This window comes from Gopherus flavomarginatus, chromosome 5, assembly GCF_025201925.1.
Source record: "Gopherus flavomarginatus isolate rGopFla2 chromosome 5, rGopFla2.mat.asm, whole genome shotgun sequence".
In the NCBI taxonomy this organism is placed as follows: domain Eukaryota; kingdom Metazoa; phylum Chordata; order Testudines; family Testudinidae; genus Gopherus; species Gopherus flavomarginatus.
The window spans coordinates 40,358,500-40,383,249 of record NC_066621.1 but is presented as its reverse complement, the minus strand read 5'-3'; the positions used below and the strand labels follow the sequence as shown (position 1 = coordinate 40,383,249).

The 24,750-nt window shown below is 43.0% G+C and overlaps 1 protein-coding gene across 1 annotated transcript in view; it reads left to right on the top strand.

The window, feature by feature from the left end:
- The first annotated feature begins 10,447 nt into the window (after positions 1–10,447).
- Positions 10,448–24,750, top strand: part of LOC127051015 (NACHT, LRR and PYD domains-containing protein 12-like) — a 105,308-nt gene continuing 91,005 nt past the window's right edge. Inside the window, exon 1 of the mRNA XM_050952802.1 lies at positions 10,448–10,550. The gene's annotated coding sequence lies outside the window, so the exon portion shown is untranslated. The remainder of the gene's footprint in view (positions 10,551–24,750) is intronic.

The following is a 24,750-nucleotide window of genomic DNA, read 5'->3' as shown; positions in this document are numbered from 1 at the left end:
ACGTCATCAATTTTGTACTGGGAAAGTGGTCCAGCATAAAGCTGTTTAAGACCTTAAGAAGTGTCTAGAGACAGCCAGGAAGAACCTCTCCAGCAGAAGCAGTCCCTGAAGCACAAAATACACTATAAAGTTTAGCAAGGTAACAAAATATTTTAAGTTATTCATTTTTCACTTATTTGATGCAGTGTTTCCACAAGTGTGTCAAACCCTACTGCTGCCCCAAAAATCTAGTTAGGTTTATGCTTATTTTAGATGTAAGCTATTTCAGCTTCAACAATTTTCAACTTTCAAAGAGATGCAAAATAATACAAAACACCGAAGTCTGTTCTTAGTTATATAAGAAACACCAGTGGTTTCAGTATTGTTACTCCAGGTTTGCACTGATTCAACTGAGAATTCCTGTACACTCTGACTCCTTTGAGCCTAATTACACCCTCTTAACAACAAACGAATGTAAGGGTGTGGAAGATGGTGTAACTTACTCCTTGAGGGCCATAACAAGTTGTGAGTGAAAGTAGGATGTCTGTTATAACTTACAAGTTCTTATCTCTAGTTGTTTTCTTTCCTTTATTTACTTTTGTCTTCTGACCCTTCAGTTTATGTATTATTCTAGACTCCTTTCATTCAGTATCAGTGAGCCTAGTTTAAAGGCTCATTTAAAGAGGGAAGGTACAAATTGGTTAGTAAGTATGAATTTAAGTGACTAAATAATTGTAAGGGGAGTTTAAGCAAGTCACAGAGGTTGGGACTTTTAGGGCAGTTGTGTGTCTAAGCGCCCTAGTCTGCTTTGAATATCTCTAGTGAGTATCCTGTGGACTTGTGAAGCAGAAATACAGAGACAGAAGGGCAGGGATTGATTAAAAGAATTTTCAGTAAAACCTTTTAGTTTGTGGTGCATCTGAGCTCACTTGGTTCAATCCTCCAATTTGATTTTTGCACTGAAGAACTGCTCCTGCTTTTTTGATGATTCATTGGTTCATTCTTGGTCTTCCCTGCTTCCTAGCTGTACTCCCTCTCTCACCACTATGTGAGACCTAACAATCTTTTATAGTCCTCATCATTAGTGACCAAGATGTACAGAAACAGCAGGACAAACGAATATGGAGGCCAGACAGTTTTAGGTTAAGTGTGTGCAGTCTTCTTTTGTGAAATATTTTTGTCCCATTGCCATGATTCTCAGCTCAGATTCTCCATTTTATTATGTTGTGGGGAATCTCCTCTGTTTAATTTGTGTGTGTTATTTTCTGAAGTTTCATTTTTGAAATGGGAGAGAAATTCATATGCAAAAAATCCACCAGCTTGAAGTATAGTGAGTAAATTGTGCTTGGAAACATGAAGGATCTTTTAACCAGTCCCAGTGTTTGCTTTTATGAAAGTAATTAAACACTTCAGTGCATCTCTGCTGGAGCTGTGGCTGCATCATTTCCAAGATACTGTCCACATGCTTGTTCCAACCTTAGGGTTCAAAGCAACTATTTTGTATGATCTTTTTCAGGTACCAGTTTTAATGTATGTGGTTTAAAGGAAACTCCGAGGAACTTAGTAAATGTTGCCAGTTTGACATAGATTTGCCTCAGTTATTATCATAACAAAATCTGGCATTTTCCTTTCATACCTACTGTACCAACAATGGTAGTGATACATGGATTTCTTCTTTGTAATATTGAATTACGCTGGTCTACAATTTTTGAGAAGTCGTCTGCTTCACAGATAAAATGTGCTATTTATTATGTATTTTGATGTGCTGAATTCAAATATGACAATTAAAACAACTGATTGGCTACTGTTTCTAAGATATTTAAGTTTTTACATTTTATGTCTATGTATATTGTGTAGATAGTAGAGTTTTAATCATAAATTGTAAACCTAGGTCTTTTCATGTGTTTATGGTTGCTTTACATGATAATATTTCACCTGTCCTGTTTATGTAACACTTTAAAAATCAGCAAAAGGGTTATATAAATAAAATTTATTATGAAACAAAAGGCAAAAAACTATTATGCACATAGTTTAGTCCTATTCAGTGTCTACTCGGCGCTTCTTGGCTTGTCTCTTGTGTAACCCTTCTGCCCCTCTGAGTTGGCAGCAACAAGGGCTGGGTTCAGTATCCAGGGGTTCCGTTTCAGTAACACAATGCATAACCGGCTCGAACCCCCACCCAGTGACCTGGGACACTCACGTACCACACCCCCCTGGGCGCCTCTAGGAGGCAATACTTCCCCTCTCGGAAGCACGGAGTCTGAGTGTAGCAAAATCTTTTTTAATAAAGGAAGGAATCAATGCGGCATCCCATTGGAGAAACACCACAAACAGGGTTATAACACAAACCATAAACAAAAACCCACCTCCAAGTACGTTTGGCACTGTCCTTTTTCCCCTTAGGGTTTTAAGTCCAATCACCCCAAAGTCCAACAACCCAAAAGACTCTGGTCAATGCCACCCCAGAGTTCGAGAGTTTATCTGTAGAGGTCCCTCCCCCGAGCCTGGGTAGAAAGGGGCACCTTACGTGGTCCGGGGCCAACTGCCCTGCCTCTCCGTGGGTTCTGCTTCCGCCTTCTCCACGAACTGCTCCGCTTTACCAGCTGCTCCACTCTGCTCCTCCAGCCGTCCTCAGAAACTGCTCCGCTCCACCAGCTGCTCTGCTCCATGAGCTGCTCCAGTTCTTTCTGCAAACTGCTCGGCTCCGCTCACTCTGTGGGCCGCTCCACCCGTCCCACAGCTACTCTGCTCTGCCGCTACCAGCTGTCCCGTGATCCGCTCCAGCCGTCCCCGCAACTGCTCCACTCCGCCAGCTCAGGCTCCCCCACTAGTTAGCACAGTACTCAGTGCTCTCAACTCAGTAATTTTAGCTCTTTAGTGATTTCAACTCTTAGTGATCTCAGGTCTTCGTGGGGGAGCCCCAGTGCTAGTGCACCATTAGCCCAAAGTGCGTTCAGCTCAGTAACCTGTATTTAGATTCTTGAGGGAATAAAAAATTCAACTCTGACATTCCACAGTGGAGAGAGGAGGAGGTGCAACTGGTGCTTCTGGCTCCACAAGGAGACTGCACCACCAGGCACAGATACCTATCCCCAGCCTCTCTCCATTCACTGGGTTTTGGAATCCATGTCCCTTGTCTAGCAAGTACCACCCAACTGAGGGTGAGTAATTTGTCACCAAGCAGTCCCACCGCTCAGCAGTCTGGGATAGGGTAGGCGTGCCTATGCAAATACACTCTCTGACATTCTTTCCACCAGATGTCAGGGTTGAGCTTATCCTGACTCTGCTTACACTTGTATTCATTAAATGGAGCATCTCTTGTCACTGTCCAGCAATAGTCTGCAAGCAGTGATGGGCTCCATTTGCCCTGATAGCCTGCCAGGAGATTCCACTGCTGTAGTCTGGAGCCCAACAGCTCTGCCTTACTCTTGGGTAGTTCCAAATCCCTGACAAGGTCATTCAGTTCACCTTGTGTTATGAGGTATGTTTCAGAGGAGGAGGATGGGAGAAAATGTGGGTCCTGTGACATTGGTGGTTCAGGACCAGAAGTTTCATCCTCTTCCCCATCTGACTCAAATGAGAATGATTCTGGTGCATCAGGGACCGGCAGTGCTTCTCCGTGGGGTACTGGGCGTATAGCTGATGGAATGTTTGGATAATGCACAGTCCACTTTTTCTTCTTTGACACACCTTTCCCAACTGGAGGCACCATGCAGAAGTAACAATTGCTGGTATGATCTGTTGGCTCTCTCCAAATCATTGGCACTGCAAAAGGCATAGATTTCCTTTTCCTGTTCAACCACTGGCCAAGATTTGTTGCACAAGTGTTGCAGCATATGTGTGGGGCCCACCTCTTGTCCTGATCTCCAATTTTGCAGCCAAAATAAAGGTGATAGGCTTTCTTAACCATAGTGGTTATACTGAGCTTTTGTGATGCAAAAGTCACTTCACCACAAACAAAGCAGAAGTTATCTGCACTGTTCACACAAGTACGAGGCATCTCTGCTCACTTTGGCTAAACAGAAAATCAAACACTTTGCAAAATCAAACACTGACAAATAAGAGAGCACGACACTGTATGATTTCTAGAGCTGATATAGGGCAATTTGTTCAGCAGAGTGATGTAAGCTTCGTTATGATTGCATCATCCGTGACTTCTAGGAATAACATGATGCAATTCATATAATGTATAACGCAATACCAGCTTCAGATTGCATCATTCATTGTTTTGCCTAAAAAGCAAGTACTGTCTAAACCCAGTCATAGATTTATTCATAGATCCAGTCAAAGATGTATTTTAGTCATTTCTGGTTTAAATTGAGATCCCTTCCCTTTATAACTCACTTATCCTCTGCCATTTCCAAGTCAAGGGTCGTATATACTGACCCAATAGCATATCTTGAAAACTAGAGCCAATCAACAATTTTAAGCATCGTTTTCGTTTTCAGTGACCCAGAATTAGTAAAGTTGGACTACATTTGTTTCAGAAGCATTTTGGCTGTAGAGCAGTGTTATTAGTGTAAATGAATGACTTGTGCATTGATATAGTGTTTGTCATCCTATGATCTCTAAGCAATTTACCATCTAACCTTCATTATTTTTCAGTAATGTATCAAGTATAAATTTCAATAGCTAATTAGATCCTTTCCCAAATCAAGCCCTCTGCCTCCTGCACTATTAAAACAGGATACAAACAGAGAACTGAACTGCTTTTGGTTTATTGGAATAAAAAGTTTAAATCTAAAACATCATCTGTGGCTTTTTTTATGCATTAGAGATTAAAAACTCTTGATCAAAGAATCAGGAAGAAGAGAAAATTAGAGAGAGGGAATCAACAAGAAGCAATCAGCAGGTAGGATTATGATGATTTTTTCAGTGGTGCAGATCCATGGAGTTATGGTGCCTCTTAACACTTTGCCAGGATATTTTTCTGAAACAGAGATTAACAACAGTGAATGGAGAAGGCTTGACTCTGCTAAGAAGATAATGCAGGTAAAGTGCCATACAACCAACTAAATTGAACATTAGGGTTCTAGTACAACGTTTTGGAGTGTAAGAGCATGTTGACTGGCCGCACAGTCACTTTTGTCGTGGTAGTATTAAATCTGGGTGTTCTTAAAACCATGAGATTTCATCTTTCAAACAGTAGGTTCTGCCAAGCACATTTTATTTTAAATATGCCTAAGTAAAATTGTCATGATAAGCAAGAAAGGAGCTATTTCTTACTCTAGAAAGAGGAGTAAAATCTCATTGTTATTTTTTTCACCAGTGTAACCCTTTGGACCTGAATATGCTTCACGTAGGGCCTGATACAAAACCCAATGAAGTCAGTGAGAGTCAACTGACTTCAGTTTGTTTTGGATTAGGCCTTTACGTTGCTTTTACACAGGGGTATTTATTTTGACTTCAGTGAAGTTATTCCTGATTTACCCTGGTACCCTTTATTTAATAATAATTTAATCAATGAAATTACCATCAGTTCCCCCATGGCTTCTGAATGTTCCTGTGAAATTTTAAGCATACATTTCTTGAACTTATGTATGTTAGTCTGGATCTGTAAAAGCAGCAAAGAATCCTGTGACACCTTATAGACTAAGAGACGTTTTGGAGCATGAGCTTTCGTGAGTGAATACCCACTTCGTCAGAGGCATATAATGGAAATTTCCAGGGGCAAGTGTATATATTTCTTGAACTTGTAAGCAGCAGTCTTCATCACATCACTGGTTACACAAGGAGCAATTGACTCCATGTATTCCGGAGGAGAGCCCAAGAGGTACTTGTTAAGAATGTTAATGAGAAGTGGACACGTATCAGCAGTAACTGGAATGCCAACACATGAAATAGAGTTAAGCAGGATAATATCAAAATATTTTAAACTATTTATTGCTAAAATATTTAGTGCAATTTCTCTACTGTCTTAAAACTCATGGTATCGATGCCATAGTAGAGGTTGTGATGGCTATTTCATTCTAAATGTCTGATCTTGTGCTTATACTTCTATCACAGTGTTCGTATGGCTGAAATTTTTCCTCATTTTCATTGAATAGGGAATACTTGTAGAATAAGGTACTATTTAATGAGAGTAAGGGTATTATAATTTGTCCTGTTGTGGATGATTTCTTGCCTGGCGATAACTCCAAAACAATTATATTTTGAAAAATCAAACAGACCATGGATGTGTATATTTTTTCTCAGTAAGACCAAGAACCTTGGATATTTTTGAAGAAATTTGGTTGAGTACAGCACAGTAAGCATGTCTACTATATTACTGTTTTTACTGATTTAAGCAAGATATGGGTGTAGATGTCTCAATGTACAGACGTGGGATATACACATTCAAATAACATTAAAAACTGACATTGCGTAAATGGTCAGCCTTTCCCCAGCCTGCCCCACTTCTGAGGGAGGGGGAATGATGAAAAGATAGTATGACAATGAGTGAGCAGAAAGACTGAAATGCAAATAGAGAGAGAGAGAGAGAGACTGAAAAATGGAGATGAGATGGGAAATAAAAATTGTTCATTATTTCTTAGAATCGGTTAATCTATACTTAGGACACCCACTCATCCCAACCAAGCTTTTGAGAGCAGCTGCTCTTTCTAGGACTGGGGTTGGTCTCCTAGTACATAGTATAGGCTTTCTTCTACCAAATCACCCTGCCATTCAGTTTTTAAAAACTGAATCTCACTGGGAGAGTGGGGGAAACCACATTGGTTTTCGTTTGAAAGCAAAATGTTTTGTATGTTCAAACTAATTTTGTGAACCTCAAGAAACAAAATAAAGCAGTGCATGAGGATCCCTTAACCTCTTAAGTTCCCCCCAAGTTCACTCATCCCTATTTTAATCAAACTCTAATAGCCCTTGCTAACCCAAATTCATAATATGTAAGGTAGTGTTACATGTTAGGCTACAATACCAATTTGATATACTAATGCCCGTCTTTATCAGTGCTACTTTGAATCCCAGATATACTTACATCAATTGACCTGATTCTGCTCCCAGTTTACCTGATGTAAATCAGGAGTAGCTCCAATAAAGTCAGTGGAGTTGCATCAATCTAAAGCCAACGTTTGATTAAGAAGCAACACAACATGATTCTGATCTAAGGTGGTAGAAGTTATGCACAGGTCAGAATTCCGATGTAGGTAATTAAATTGCACAGCTGTGTAGCTTCCACTATGTGACATTCAGGGCCAGATTCCACCACCATCACTAGTGTTGAGTAGTACCTTACTCCTTGAGTACCCTATTGATTTCATAGACTAAAGTGGCAGAATCTGGTCCTCAGTGAGTGCAAAATAAGTGTAACAGACCTCAGTTGTTTGTCTTTCCAGCCTAGAAACTGGAATGCATTTGCTATGGGAACCTTATAAACTTCTTAAGGCTGATTTCAAATAGTTTGATTCTTGAGGCTTCAAGAACTTGAGGTTTCATATAAAGAGTGGACAATTATATAAGGCTCCATTGTGAAACACCTACTCATACAAATCATCCCATTGACTTCAGTCAGTAAATGTTTTACTGTCTGGCCTGTAAGTAATACTCACCAAAGTTAGCAGCACAATGTCAGGCTGATCAGCAGAAGGGCAACTGGCAGTTTCATGGTAAAGATGATGATTTATCGCGTATCACAACTCATACTGGAAGAGCCAATGAACTCGCTTAGGAACTTTGCATGCAGAGATCCAATATATAAGCACAGCAGCAACATCTGCTCCTGCCAGCAGACTCTATGCCAGACCACATGGCCTCATTAACACTGGAATCCATCCCATATTTGCCAGTGGAGTAGAAATAAGAAAAAAATGTAAATATTCCTCTTTGTTCTCTTGGGAATGAAATGATCTGAAGAGTTAAACATTTCCAGTTCTTGTTATGTAAAGGTGCAGCATGTGCACTAGAGATCAAGAAAAGGGCAGGAAAGAATCAGATGTTATGTAAAGGACAGTTCTGATGGACTAGATGACCCCACATAATTGGTCTCTTCCATCTGTAATTTCTATGAGTCTTCAGTATTTGTGTTAATATTTGGTTTGATACAAATAAACATCCCCCTAAATTATTTGTATTGCCCTTCCCTAACTTAGTCTAATGACAGAGCGAACGGCATGTGCAAACTGAGTAGCCTTCTACACTTTCAGAGAGACAGATGGTCTCCTAAGATACCATCTGCCTAGATTCTCACTCTTGGATCTTAACTCCTTAGGAGGAGACCAGTGGAACACCCATGGTTGTTTTAAAAAAAAAAAAAGTTGGCCTCTGAGCACAGCTGTAGCATGGTAGAGGGGTGAGCATAAGAACATAAGAACGGCCGTACCGGGTCAGACCAAAGGTCCATCTAGCCCAGTGTCTGTCTACCAACAGTGGCCAATGCCAGGTGCCCCAGAGGGAGTGAAGCTTAACAGTCAATGATCAAGTGATCTCTCTCCTGCCATCCATCTCCATCCTCTGCTGAACAGAGGCTAGAGACACCATTCCTTATCCATCCTGGCTAATAGCCATTTATGGACTTAATCACCATGAATTTATCCAGTCCTCTTTTAAACGCTGTTATAGTCCTAGCCTTCACAACCTCCTTAGGTAAAGAGTTCCACAAGTTGACTGTGCGCTGTGTGAAGAAGAACTTCCTTTTATTTGTTTTAAACCTGCTACCTATTAATTTCATTTGGTGACTCCTAGTTCTTGTATTATGAGAATAAATAAATAACTTTTCCTTATCCACTTTCTCAACATCACTCATGATTTTGTGTACTTCTATCGTATCCCCCTTTAGTCTCCTCTTTTCCAAGCTGAAGAGGCCTAGCCTCTTTAATCTTTACTCGTATGGGACCCTCTCCAAACCCCTAATCATTTTAGTTGCCCTTTTCTGAACCTTTTCTAGTATGATGATATCTTTTTTGAGGTGAGGAGACCACATCTGTACACAGTATTCGAGATGTGGGCGTACCATGGATTTATATAAGGGCAATAATATATTCCCAGTCTTATTCTCTATCCCCTTTTTAATGATTCCTAACATTCTGTTTGCTTTTTGACTGCCTCTGCACACTGCTTGGACATCTTCAGAGAACTATCCACGAAGACGCCAAGATCTTTTTCCTGACTTGCTGTAGCTAAATTAGCCCCCATCATATTACATGTATAGTTGGGGTTATTTTTTCCAATGTGCATTACTTTACAGTTATTCAGATTAAATTTCATTTGCCATTTTGTTGCCCAGTCACTTAGTTTTGTGAAATCTTTTTGAAGCTCTTCACAATCTGCTTTGGTCTTAACTATCTTGAGTAGTTTAGTATCATCTGCAAACTTTGTCACCTCATTGTTTACCCCTTTCTCCAGATCATTTATGAATAAATTGAATAGGATTGATCCTAGGACTGACCCTTGGGGAACACCACTAGTTACCCCTCTCCATTCTGAGAATTTACCATTAATTCCTACCCTTTGTTCCCTGTCTTTTAACCAGTTCTCAATCCATGAAAGGACCTTCCCTTTTATCCCATGACAGCTTAATTTACATAAGAGCCTTTGGTGAGGGACCTTGTCAAAGGCTTTCTGGAAATCTAAGTACACTATGTCCACTGGATCCTCCTTGTCCACATGATTGACCCCTTCAGAGAACTCTAATAGATTAGTAATACATGATTTCCCTTTACAGAAACCATGTTGACTATTGCTCAACAGTTTATATTTTTCTATGTGTCTGACAATTTTATTCTTAACTATTGTTTCGACTAATTTGCCTGGTACCGACGTTAAACTTACCAGTCTGTAATTGCTGGGATCACCTCTGGAGCCACTGCCCTCCACTCCCTATAGGTATAAATGCTGCCTCTGAGCATTCCAAATAGTTGCTTCTTGTCAGTAGAGGAGCTCCCAGTTTGCTGTGCTTCTGCATTGCTCCAGCTTTTTCTGTTTCTCTGTCCTTTATATGATTTATGCATCCTTCCAGTCAGTTTGGTAGGTTGCATGAATTCTGTTACCCTGGCCTCAGCAATGCTGTGTTTTTTGTAGCACTTCAGGGTTTGTTTTGCCTGGTGCTCTGGATTCCACCCCAGAACAGCCACTCCCACACTTTCTCCTTCCTCTTAGAGCACCTCTTCCTCCTCTGCATTTTTGGTATGTGCCTCAGTCTCTCTTGGTGCTTGTACATTTTTACACTTGAGTTGCCAGAGTTTGTTCCTTTCTATTTTCCTCACCAGGATTTGACTTCCAATTTGTAAAGGATACATTTTTGTTTTAAGCCGCCTATTTTACTCTACTGTTTAGCCATGTTGGCATTTGTTTGGTCCTCTGACTTTTTTGTTTTTTAATTTGGGGTATACATTTAGTTTGAACCTCTATTATGGTGTTTATAGATAGTCTCCATGTTATTTTCAGGCATTTAATCCTTGTGACTTTTTGCAATAAATTTTCTGTTGTTGGGGTGTTTTTTTATTACAGATTAGACCATTCGTGTTCAGACTGGACTCACGACATCCATGGAAGCAGATCTGTATCAGGAGAGGACAAATGCACACAGTCTCTGGTTGAAATTCATGATGTACTGATAGAGGTTTGAGCAGTTACTGGTAAGCTGGATCTGTGACTCTTCTGGCTGTTCAAATCAAGTAGACAGGTATTGTCAATTATTGACAATGAATTATTTAAAAAGAGTATGCTGCTAGCAACCCTCAGACAAGCCTTTGCTAGCTCCTTGCTCAAAAGGTGCATCTTGGATTTGACACACAGACTGATTTGGTTGTGTTGGCAGAGGGTGGTGGATGAAGACCAGGTGTCATGATCATGACGCTTGATCTTTTGATCATGAGGTGTTGGCTCTCATGTGGCCCTTGGAAGGATTAAATGGATCTGTGTTAATGTAGCTCTGTTCTTTTTTTCTTGGAGAAGCCATGTGGAGTAGTTGTTGGCAATTGCTCTGCTTCCCCAAGGGCCCTCAGGTATGAGATTCTGCAGGCAGTCATTCTGTTACTTATCTTATTTAATATGTTAAATGGAGCCATTAGGCTGGTTAATGATGAAGCATGGGGTTCAGTCTATATGGAGTATGCTGATGATACTCCGCTTTGTGTGTCTGCTTAATCTAACTAGGACAGTGCAGTTAAGCTCCGTAGCAAAGGTCTGGTTGAGATTTGGGCATGGAAAGGGGCAGGATGGCCAAGACTTAATCCAGATGAGTGTGAGGTAATAGTGGGGAAAATGGGGGAAGCAGCTGAAGGACGAGGCAGAGGTAACATTGTCCCCGTTGACTGTGAGTGTTCATCCTCCATTGATCACCTCAGTTCACCGTTTGGAGGTGGTGGTAGATCCCCAGGGACATATTGCAGCAATGACCAGGAATACTTATTTTCATCTACATGACCCTTTATCTCTCCTCTCTATTGTTGTGCAGGCCTTTCTCACCCCAAGAAAAGACTAAACTTGCATGAGTTTTCAACCTGTGGGTTGCAAACCCTGAGAAGTTCGCAGATAGCTTACAGAGGACCCCACAACCACCTTCTCTTTCTTTATGGTTAGATGAGAGGGAGCATGACTCAAACCATGGGAAGGAGCATGACCCACCCACGGTCCTCCCCGAGGCCAGGCTCCACCCACTTGAGGTGCCAAAAATAGATTAAAGGCTTTATGAATCATATGATATCACAAATATCACATGTCATATTTCACATCACACACATCATGATATTGCCCTTGCAATGAAAAAACTTCCATTGCCACTGGAAAAAGCGTTAATGACAGGCCTACGAGCTCTGTCTGAACTAAGCACCATCCTTCTCTGCAGTAGCTCATGCTCACAGCTAACTCAGACAAATTCTGCTACCCTTTTTCTCATTCAGCATGGTCTTACTCCACAAATAGTTCCATTTAAATCAGTACTCAACATAAGGTGGCAGAATGTGGCCCTTGGTGAGGAAAAGACATGCAAGAGTATGTTACCTTGTCCACATCAAAGATAGTAAAATGTGAGATTTTCCTCTCTGCTTGTCAGAGAATGTGTTATACTTGATCGCTAAGCTTCCAGACATGTAAAAATTAGCCATGGTAGAGAATTTCCTTCCTGAATGAAACTGTGTGGCTCAGTAGGCCAACAAGCCCCTGGATGCCATTATCCTCCATAGTGCTGTATGGCTGCAGGGATAGGCAGGCGTTTCTGTTAATTGCTACCTCCCTGATGGTATTGGATGATGGGAGGACTATTTTCCCTCCTCCTTTAAACCACATGTCAGATAAGTTGTTTTTTTTCCCATCTCATGATAAATTCTTTCTTAGCGGTGAAGCTCGTGGTGAAGTCGTGCCCGTACTTGTTCCGATGCTTCATGCTAGCAACCTATTAGAAGATTGCAAAGCAGGACTGTCTCCATCCTCCATCTCCTCTTCTCTTGCAGCATAAGCTTACCTGGGTTGCATTACAGCCATCCTGCGGGGGTAGAAGCAAGCTCAGTTTTTTGTCTGAATCACATGAAGGTCCGTCAGCCTATGTACAATGAAAACAAACTACACAGCATGGATCTTCACCCTTGTGGTACCAGTGAGCCCACAGAGCTGAGGGCCTCCTCCTTTGAGGAGAACACCCTGATGTTGAGGAATAAAATAAGGGCACAGAACATGATTTAGTTCTTGTTCACATAGGTCAAATAGAACGAAGGTGTGGTCCTTAGTCCCCAAACGCAGCATAGCAGGTTTTTTGTTTGACTTGGATTCAGAAGTGTTAGGACAAATCTTCTCTTGTCTACACAGTGTAGAGTGACCAGACGTCCCAATTTTATAGGGACAGTCTCAATTTTTGGGTCTTGTTCTTATATAGGCTCCTATTAGCCCCCACCTCCTGTCCTGGTTTTTCACATTTGCTGTCTGGTCACCCTAATACAGTGTAAATCTGAAGTAACTTCATTGAAGTCAGTGGAGTTATCTGGTCTTGCATTGATGTAGCAGAGCAGAATTAGGCTACTGGAGTACTGGCTGTGTTTTGGCCCTTTCCCTGCATGATGCTAGCTTCTGTGTGATCTTTGCAGGTTTGGGGAGCAACATGGTGGTGTTGCTGAACCAAATTACTCTAGAGTTCCCAACAAAGGGGTAATACAGTCATCTTCAGTATGAGATTGTGCCAAAGTTACTTTAATCCTCTGTTTTGGGGTATGATTCTTCCCTCATTTACATTGCTGTACATTCAGCTAAGTGCAATGGAGCTCATTCTGATTTACACTGGGTTAAGTGAGAGGAAAATCAGGCCCTTGAATTTGTTCTTGCTCTTATTTTCTAGCTGGTTTAGAGAGTTTACAGATGTCAGCAGCCTATTACAGAAATAGGCCTGAGCAACTGTTTGGATTTGGATCCAGATTTTAACGTCTCCAGAGCTCTGGTATTCTGGCACAGGCTCATCTCTAATTTATAGCACAGGACCCAATTGATAAATAAGAGGAAAGGATAGAATGTGTGAAACTGACAAAGTGTGCTGCAGCTGGTAAGGTACAATGCTTGGCAGAGTTAATGTTGCTACGAAGGCCTGCCAGGCCCTGCATTGTCCACAGGGTTACTGTTACAGACACTAATACCTGTGGAACACTTCATACATTATTCACGCCTGCTCTTTCTTGACCTCCTTGGGAGCTTTAATCACACTCCATCAAGCTGCCAATGAGGTACTTGTTGGGTTGAACAATCTCAGTATAAAGTTGCAGAGTGGTAGCCATGTTAGTCCTATCTTGGGGCCTCTCCTTCTGCCCCTCCACCCCCATGAACACGATACCATTCTGTGGTGACCTAGAATCTTACTTTCAATGTCTCCGACTCCAGGAATATTTGCAACAAACCTTTGAACTGCACACTAACCCACAGAAACCTTCCTACCAACACTACAAAAAGAAGGATTCTATGTGGACTCCTCCTGAAGATCAAAACAACAGATTGGACTTCAACATAGAGTGCTTCCGCTGACGTGCATGTGCGGAAATTGTGGAAAAGCAGCATCACTTGCCCCGTAACCTCAGCCGTGCAGAACACAACGCCATCCACAGCCTCAGGAACAACTCCAACATAATCATAAAGCCTGACAAAGGAGGTGCTGTAATCATCTTGAATAGGTCGCAGTATGAACGAGAGGCTGCTATGCAGCTCTCTGACGCCACATTCTACAGGCCTTTACCCTCTGATCCCACTGAGGGTTACCAAAAGAAACTACACCATCTGCTCAAGAAACTCCCTGAAAAAGCACAAGAACAAATCTGCACAGACACACCCCTAGAACCCTGACCAGGGGTATTCTATCTGCTACCCAAGATCCATAAACCTAGAAATCCTGGGGGCCCAATCCTTTCAGGCATTGGCACTCTGACAGCAGAATTGTCTGGCTATGTACACTCTCCCTTCAAGCCCTACACCACCAGCACTACCAGCTATCTTTGAAACACCACTGACTTCCTGAGGAAACTGCAATCCATTGGTGATCTTCCAGAAAACACCATCCTGGCCACTATGGATGTAGAAGCCCTCTACACCAACATTCCACACAAAGATGAACTACAAGCCATCAGGAACAGTATCCCCGATAATGTCACGGCAAACCTAGTGACTGAACTTTGTGACTTTGTCCTCACCCACAACTATTTCACACTTTGGGACAATGTATACCTTCAAGTCAGCGGCACTGCAATGGGTACCTCCATGGCCCCACAATATGCCAACATTTTTATGGCTGACTTAGAACAATGCTTCCTTAGCTCTCATCCCCTAACGCCCCTACTCTGCTTGCGCTGCATTGATGACATCTTCATCATCTGGATCCATGGAAAAGAAGCCCTTGAGGAATTCCACCATGATTTCAACAATTTCCATCCCACCATCAACCTCAGCCTGGACCAGTCCACACAAGAGATCCACTTCCTGGACACTACAGTGCTAATAAGTGATGATCACATAAACACCACCATATACCAGAAATCTACTGACTGCTATACTTACCTCCATGCCTCCAGCTTTCATCCAGACCACACCACACGATCCATTGTCTACAGCGAAGCTCTAAGATACAACCACATTTGCTCCAACCCCTCAGACAGAGACAAACATCTACAAGATCTCTATCAAGCATTCTTACAAGTACAGTACCCACCTGCTGAAGTGAAGAAACAGATTGACAGAGCCAGAAGAGTACCCAGAAGTCACCTACTACAGGACAGGCCCAACAAATAAAGTAACAGAATGCCAGTAGCCATCACCTTCAGCCCCCAACTAAAACCTCTTCAGCACATCATCAAGGATCTGCAACCTATCCTGGACGATTTCTCACTCTCTCAGATCTTGGGAGACAGGCCAGTCCTTGCAGACAGCCCTCCAACCTGAAGCAAATACTCACCAGCAACCACACGCGACACAACAAAAACACTAACCCAGAAACCTATCCTTGCAAGAAAGCCTGTTGCGAACTCTGTCCACATTTCTATTCAGGGGACACTATCATAGGACCTAATCATATCAGCCACACTATCAGAGGCTCGTTTACTTGCACATCTACCAATGTGATATATGCTAGCAATGCCCCTCTGCCATGTACATTGCCCAAACCAGACAGACTCTACGCAAAAGAATAAATGGACACAAATCAAACGTCAAGAATTATAACATTTAAAAACCAGTCGGAGAACACTTCAACCTCCCTGGTCACTCGATTACAGACCTCAAAGTCATAATACTCCAACAAAAAAACTTCAAAAACAGACTCCAACAAGAAACTGCAGAATTGGATTAATTTTCCTGGACACCATTACATTAGGCTTGAATAAAGCCTGGGAGTGGATGGGTCATTACATAAAGTAAAACCTATTTCCCCATGCTAATTTTTCCCCTACTGTTACTTGCACCTTCTTGTCAACTATTTGAAATGGGCTATCCTGATTATCACTTCAAGCGTTTTTTTTTTTCTCCTGCTGCTAATAGCCCACCTTAACTGATTACTCTCATTATAGTTAGTATGGCAACACCCATTTTTTCATGTCCTCTGTGTGTGCATATATATCTTCCTGCTGTATTTTCCCAATGCATGCATCTGATGAAGTGGATTTTAGCTGACGAAAGCTTATGTTTAAATAAATTTGTTAGTCTCTGAGGTGCCACAAGTACTCCTCGTTCTTTTTAGTATAAAGTTGCTCATTTTTCTCTGGTTGTCTCACAAAACCTAAATAATACCCTTTCCATGGGCCTGATCCAAAGCCTACTGTGTGAGAAGCTTTCTATAAACTTCAATGGACTTGCATCGGGTCTCAAGTCCTTGCTGCTTGGTTTAGCGTTGATCAGAATATGTAGAAAAGTCTCTCAGTCACAAATGAACTTTAGGATTCATTCCTGCAAAAGAAAATCAAACATGGATTCTCCCCTCACTGAGTCCCTGTGATGGGATGACAGAAGGGTACAATTCAGTACTTAATAAGACTAGACTGTGGCTGAATTTGCTTTGCATAAAACCCCAGAAGACGTGAAAACTAAATGACACAAAATGTACTGCAAGGGAAATGTTTCAGAGACTGGAGGAAAACTGCTACCATGGAATGTGATTAAAATTTTCTAACCCAAATCACTCGGCTTGTTTTAGGGAAAAGGGTGGAAAAGCCATTCAGAAAATACAAAAAAAGTCTGATTGAGGGCCTGATCAAAGCCCACTGAAGTCATTGGGAGTTTTTCCATTGACTTTAGTGGGCTTTGGATCCATTTCTTAGCAAGTGCCTAACTCTGTCTTGCAAGAAACAGTTCAGGTGCCTAGGTTGCTTGACTCCAGGAAAGGGTTTCCTGGCTGTGGATTGCAAATAGAGAGAGGTGCCTCCCTGCTGCCCAATGCAGGCACCTAACTCCGTAAGAAGAGCATGGCTCAATACATACCCCTATCATCAGCATCTCCCATTGGCTAGCTTAGGCAGGGATCTGTCCAGCCTGCTGCCTCTTAGGGATCCTATACTTAGGCATCTCTCGCTCCCCATTCATTGTATAGGGAACCGGGTCACCTAACTCAGGCTTTGTGGAAGCTTTTGTTCTTCCAATGAATTTCTAGGTGCCTAAAAGTTAGCTGTTGCCATGCTCAGCATGGCCACACCTACATCTTTGTGGACTCGGGCCAGAGAGACCTGCTCTTCTGTGGGGTTGGGTTCTATCGCAAACTGCCTAGCCCTTTCAGGGCAATCGGGCTCAACCTTGCCTGTGATTTAGCAGTTCACCACCACCGGATCTAGGGACTGAATTATAGCTAGTGATCCCTGCTGTAGAAGTGTCAGGGAGACTGAACAGAGGAAGAGAAGAAGTTGGAGGAGATGACCCAGGAAGCTAAAAGGGCCTGGTGAAGGCAGCCTAAAGAACATAAGACCGGCCATACTGGGTCAGACCAAAGGTCCATCAAGCCCAGAATCCTGTCCTCTGACAGTGGCCAATGGCAAGTGCCCCAAAGGGAATGAACAAACAGTGATCCATGCCCTGTCGCCCAATCCCAGCTTCTAGCAAACAGAGGTTAGAGACACCATTCCTGCCCATCCTGGCTAATAGGTCCATCAATGGCTATCTTCCATTAATCTATCTAGCTCCCTTTTGAACCCTGTTATAGTATTGGCCTTCACAACACCCTCTGGCAAGGAGTTCCAGAGGTTGACAGTGCGTTGTATGGAAAAAATACTTGTGTTTTGTTTTAAACCTGCTACCTATTAATTGCATTTGGTGGCCCCTTGTTCTTGTATTATGAGAAGGAGTAAATAACACTTCTTATTTACTTTCTCTATACCACTCATTATTTTATAAACCTCTATCATATCCCCCCTAAGTCACCTCTTTTCCAGGCTGAGAAGTCCTAGTCTTATTAATCTCGCCTCATATGGAAGCTATTCTATACGCCTAATCATTTTTGTTGCCCTTTTCTGAAACTTTTCCAATTCCAATATATCTTTTTTGAGATGGGGCGACCACATCTGCATGCAGTATTCAAGGTGAGGGCATACCATGGATTTATATAGAGACAATATGATATTTTCTGTCTTACTATCTATCCCTTTCTTGATGATTCCCAACATTCTGTTTGCATTTTTGACTGGCAACTACACATAGAATCATAGAATATCAGGATTGGAAGGGACCTCAGGAGGTCATCTAGTCCAACCCCCTGCTCAAAGCCAGACCAATCCCCAGACAGATTTTTGCCCCTGATCCCTAAATGGCCACCTCAAGGTTTGGCAGACCAATGCTCAAACCACTCAGCTATCCCTCCCCTGATTGAGTGGATGATTTCAGAGAACTAGCCACAATGACTCCAAGAACTTTCTTGAGTAGTAACAGCTACTTTAGATCCCATCATTGTATATGTATAGTTAAGATTATATTTTCCAATGTGCATTACTTTGCATTTATCAGCATTAAATTTCATCTGCCATTTTGTTGCCTAGTCACTTGGTTTTGTGAGATCCTTGTGTAGCTTTTAGCAGTCTTCCTGGGACTTAACTATCTTGAGTAGTTTTGTATCATCTACACATTTTGCCATCTCACTATTCACCCCTTTCAGGGCCGGCTCCAGGCCCCAGTGGGCCAAGCACGTGCTTGGGGCGGCATGCCGCAGGGGGCGCTCTGCCGGTTGCCGGGAGGGCAGCAGGCGGCTCCAGTGGACCTCCCGCAGGCATCCCTGCAGAGGGTCCGTTGTTCTCGCAGCTGCAGTGGAGCATCCACAGGGACACCTGCGGGAGGTCCACTGGAGCTGCGGGACTGGCGAGTGGCAGAGCGCCCCTGCGGCGTGCCGCCATGCTTGGGGTGGTGAAATGGCTAGATCTGGCCCTGACTCCTTTATCCAGCTTGTTTATGAATATGTTAAATAGGACTGGGCCCAGTACAGGTCCCTAGGAGACACCACTATTTACGTCTCTCCATTCTGAAAACTGACCATTTATTCCTACCCTTTGTTTCCTATCTTTTAGCCAGTTACCAATCCGTGAGAGAACCTTCCCTCTTATTCCATGACTGCTTATTTTGCTAAAGAGCCTTTGGTGAGGGACCTTGTCAAAGGCTTTCTGAAAATCTAAATACACTATATCCACTGGATCTCCTTTGTCTGCATGCTTGGTGACTCCCTCAAAGAATTCTAGTAGATTGGTGAGGCATGATTTCCCTTTACAAAAACCATGTTGACTATTTCCCAACAAATTATGTTCATCTATGTGTCTGACAATTTTGTTTTTTATGACAGTAGACCTATGGGGAGCAGGATAGGCTGCTGTGGGGGCTCTGAAGTAGGGCCTGTTGGAAGCAGGGCGGTGCCTTAAAGAAGCTGCTGGAGTTCTCAGGGTGGGGGAAGCAGTTGGGGAAACCTGCAGGGAAGAAGAGTCCCAAGTGACAAAGCCCTGGGAGGCAGTACTCTGTTTAAAGAAGCAAAAAAGAACTCTGCAGGGTCCAGGGGGAGAGGTGAAGAGCAGATCTGAGATGACAGAATCAGGACCCAAGGATCTTTTCTACAATTTCATGTCTTTTGACAAGTTGGAATTCTTCAGGGAACAAAAGGTCAATAGGATGACTTTGAAGGAGCTCTATCACCAGTACTTAGCTATACAAATTAACATAAGGCAATTTGCTTGTTCCTCCACCATTCACAGTATATTTCAAAGAGAGATGAATACCAAGATCTCCCGTGTTTACAATTCATTTAAATGCTAGGATGTTCTTTTAGGGTGACCAGACGTCCTAATAAAATCGGGACTGTCCTGATATTTAGGGTTTTGTCCCATGTCCCGACTGATGTTTAATTGGGACGCAATTTGGCCTGATATTTCACGGCACTCCTTTTTATTTTATTTTTTTTGCTTTGCCAGCAACCGCACTCCCCCGCCCCCAAGTGTCCCAATATTTTCTTCCTCTCATCTGGTCACCCTATATTCTTTTGATCTCGGAACTATCAGAATACAGCATAGACAGGGACTGTTGATTACATTGTCCACTCTACTCATACATATGTAAACACACAAAATCACAAACATTACATCCCCACATGTCTTTTGAGGGTTATTTATTTTGCAGGATGTTTAACTCTTTCTGGCCATGTGTCACCTCTGGGAAAAACAGTGTTGCCAGGATCCTGCAGTTAGGCTGACCAGATAGCAAGTGTCAAAAATCATGACAGGAGGTGGGGGGTAATAAGTGCCTATGGGAGAAAAAGACCCAAAAATCGGGACTGTCCCTATAAAATCGGGACATCTGGTCACCCTACCTGCAGTCCTCACTCCCCAGCAACAAGAGGGAAGTACTAGGGACAGGGAGAGATATTTCAGAAGTAGCCTCCAGGGAGTAGCTCAGCAGCCATACCACTGTCTGGATGGGAGGATTCCTTCACTTGACCTCACGTATCTGCCCAATGTCCAGCTCAGATCCTGAGTGGGCACATATCTAAGAATTTGGCCCTGTGGAGCCAATTCTATTCTTACTGAAATCAATTAGATTTGCCATTGACTTAACTGAGAAAAGAATCACTCCCTTTGAGCATACTGGGCAGTTTATCTGTGCTGGTGATGAAGCCTGGATGAAGAATCCTATTCTATAACTCAGACTTTGCTTATTTTTTCTGCTTTTGTCATAGCTAAATATGTAACAATCACATCCCTTCTGTGTCCTGACTTATATTTGCGTCCCCCTGGACTACATGCTACAAAAGTGCAATAATTAAATGCAGTAGCCCCTCACTGGCTAGAAAATCACTGTCATATCTGAGAGTTAAAAAGAAGAATAATAGTTGAAAAAATTTAACCTAGAGGCAAATAGATATCAGGGGTTGGGAAAAAAGCTCCAGAAATGCAGTGTGCTCTCTTGGCAAGAGGTACCAGGGTTTGGTTTTGCAGGCTGCTTGGGGAGTTGTTCCTTTATTTGTTGTTCTAGGACCTGGTGCTATGTGTGACACAAACAATCGATTGGGCTAACATAAGGAAAAAGCTAAATTGAAAGGCCATAACAGGTGAAAAGGAGAAATCTCTTGGCCTGTGGAAAGGGAAAGTTACAGACAGAAGGAGAGGCTTAGGCAGTTTTAATAAGCTGCATGATATTTATCTCCAAGGTCATTGTTACTGTGTTAAATGCTATGATACAGATTAGGCCCTGCCATGGAAATTGGGGAGAGGGTACATGAAGCCTGCACCATGGCCAAACACAGTTCTGTGTGGAGACCATAGACCCTGGACCGGGCTATTTGTAATGCTCTGTCTTCTAGAAGGCCAGACATTAAAGATCAACTGTATAAATTTGCTTTCTAAAGATAAACGTCTATAAATTCGACCTAATTTCCTAGTGTAGACAGTCCCTTAGTGATGAATCTGCTAAGAAATGAAACGTCTTTATTTTTCCCTATTGCATCAACGGCTTATAGGGCACCAGGAAGGAGAACCCTCCATGCTGTTTTGAACGATGGCTGGGGAAGACTGGATCATAGTGGCAAGGTGTCTGGGGCTCTGGAACAGTGTGTGTTTGTTTAAAAGACAGTTGGAGACCAAAATGGACCGTGACTGTACTTAGTGTTCATACATAGTGGAAATAACTCCATGTCACTGATTTCTCTAACAACAACAACAACAACTAACCTGTAGCAAGCCTCTCATGTTGATCTCCACTCAGCCAAGAGGCAACAATATAGTTCACAAAGCCAATGTTACAAAATAACACAAACCCTCCCTCACAAAAAATCCCGAACACATTATGCAATAGGTAAAGTTCATAAAGGAAAATAACACCCAAATCAAAACCACATAAACTACGAAATATAGAGTCACTCAGAACACTTTTCATGCCAAGAGGACTCTGACTAGTTACCGATGATCAGCTTTGGGTAAGAACAGGAGATATTTGTAGTGTATACGCATAAGAAGGTGATATATGTAGTTGTATGGCTTTATTCCGTATTGTGGTTTTGCATTTGGTGGTATTTGCCATTAGCGATTGTAACCCTTCTCCCCCCACCCATTCCTGTTCACTGTCCCGGTATGAGGTTGTTCAAGGTAGTCTGCTTCGTGGCGTGTTATGCCGTATTGTTGTAGCTGCCCATGTCAGTCACAGGATATTGGGGAGGAGGTAATATCTTTTATTGGATCATCTTCTGTTGGTGACAGAGATTATTTTTCATTGTGTAGCTTGAAAACTTCTCTCACCAGTAGAAGTTGGTCCATAAAACACATTACCTCACCCAACTTGTTGCTTTTTACACAGCTCTGGGGAACTGAGCCTGAGAAGCCTCGATACCCACTGGCACACGACGTAGAGTACATCACCTCTCAGACCATACCCACTCAGACAAAGCACCAGGAACAAAGTTTTATTCTGTAAGAAAACACAGAATAGGGTTACAGTGCTGCAGCCTCCTCTTTGCTTGCTTACCTTGGGCTCCCAGCTTCAGTCAGTGCTGAAATTTTCTGCTGGGGGGGTAGAGGGTGCTTCGTGACAGGAACCAGGCTGTTCTCTCAACATACAGCAGTTTGTATTAGGGTTACCAGCCCTTAAGGGTTGTCCTAGAGTCTCCAGGAATCAAAGATTAATCTCTAATTAAAGATTGTCATGTGATGAAACTTCCAGGAATATATCCAACCAAAATGGCAACCCTAGTTTGTAGTGCACAAACTGTAGTTTTCGCTGCTGCAGCAACTGAGACACATTGGACCCTGGTCTACACCCCCTTAATTGTTTTTAAAGATAGTTCACCTGTTTGAATTGTATGATACATATTTACAATTGTTATTTGACCTTAGCAAAGTTGTTTCCCCTCCCCACCCCAACCTCACTGGGTTAGGGACTAAGCTAGTTAAGTGAAAGTGGAACTGTTTTCAGTTCTCAAAAGATTTCAGAGACCATTCTCCTCCATTTACTCTGGGGGAAATGATACAAATTCAACCTAAACAAGCTCTCTGCAGGCTTCAAGGTGAGTCTTCAATGTCGGTCTCATCTGTGACCCATTGGTCCCCTGAACCTATAAACCAAGCCCCATCCTAAACCTTTGTGTTTAAAGCAGAGCAGAACAGACAGGGAGCTGCATACGGGAATTTGAGAGAGTTTGACAGAGGGAGGCTTACGATCGTTAGGAGGACCCGCAACGCCTGTGGCAGCACTGCTTCTGTCTCCTCCACCTGCGCCTGTAGCCAGACAGAGCACCAAAGCATGGATGCTTTTACCCAGATTCTGGTGTGGGTTTGCAAAGAATGTAACTTGCAATTTCCACTTACTGATATCCAGGCTGGGGGTGGCATCCAATGTGAAAGGTACCTACTGGTGGAATCTCTCAGGCAGCAGGTGGGAGAGCTACAGGAGGAGGTGGCTAGGCTGAGGAACATCCGTATCCATGAGCAATTCCTGGACAGTATCCATGTGGAGACAACTGACGTAGCTGTCCCAGTTCACAGGACTACTGACACACCAGTGGAGGAGGAGATGGCTCAGGGTGGACACTGGAAGCTGGTTACTTCTGGCGGCAGGCAGTGCTCCACCCCTGCTGCGAACCCTCCTGCTGTGGTAATAGATAACCGTTATGCTCTTCTTGATACAGGAGAGAAGGAATCACCCCCAACAGTTAAGGAGGGGAAGCCTCGTACCCCTAAGGCTGGGAGGTCTGCTGCCACCACTGATAATAAGAAACGTAGGGTAGTGGTGGTTGGAGACTCTCTGCTGAGGGGGACGGAGACACCCATCTGTTGCCCTGACTGTTCATCCCGGGAGGTATGCTGCCTGCCAGGGGCCCATATCTGAGATGTTACAAGGCATTGTCGAGGATTATCCAGCCTTCTGACTACTACCCCATGCTACTCATCCGTGTGGGCACAAATGATACTGTGAGGTGTGACACTGAGCAGATCAAGAGTGACTACAGGGCTCTGGGAGTACGGGTTAAGGAGTTTGGAGCGCAGGTGGTATTCTCTTCGATTCTTCCTGTCGAAGGTAGGGGCCCGGGCAGAGACAGATGCATCGTGGAGGTGAATGCCTGGCTGCGAAGATGGTGTCGCCAGGAGGACTTTGTCTTCCTCGACCACGGGATGCTATTCAAGGAAGGACTGCTAGGCAGAGATGGCTTTCACCTTTCGAGGAGGGGAAAGGCCTTATTTGTGCACAGACTGGCTAACCTAGTAAGGAGGGCTTTAAACTAGGTTCGACGGGGACAGGTGAGCAAACCCCACAGGTAAGTGGGGAACCAGACCTGGGAGATGGGTCGGAAACAGGAGGGAGCATGGGCTATATTGGCAGAGAGAAAGGAGGGTCAGGGCAAAGCTGGGAGGCAAGATCAAACCAGTATCTTAGATGCCTATATACAAACTCAAGAAGTATGGGTAATAAGCAAGAAGAACTGGAAGTGCTAATAAATAAATACAACTATGACATTGTTGGCATTACTGAAACTTGGTGGGATAATACACACGACTGGAATGTTGGTGTGGATGGGTATAGTTTGCTCAGGAAGGATAGACAGGGGAAAAAGGGAGGAGGTGTTGCCTTATATATTAAAAATGTACACGCTTGGACTAAGGTGGAGATGGACATAGGAGATGGAAGTGTTGAGAGTCTCTGGGTTAGGCTAAAAGGGGTAAAAAACACAGGTGATGTCGTGCTGGGAGTCTACTACAGGCCACCTAATCAGGTGGAAGAGGTGGATGAGGCTTTTTTCAAACAACTAACAAAATCATCCAAAGCCCAAGATTTGGTGGTGATGGGGGACTTCAACTATCCAGATATATGTTGGGAAAATAACACCGCGGGGCACAGACTATCCAATAAGTTCCTGGACTGCATTGCAGACAACTTTTT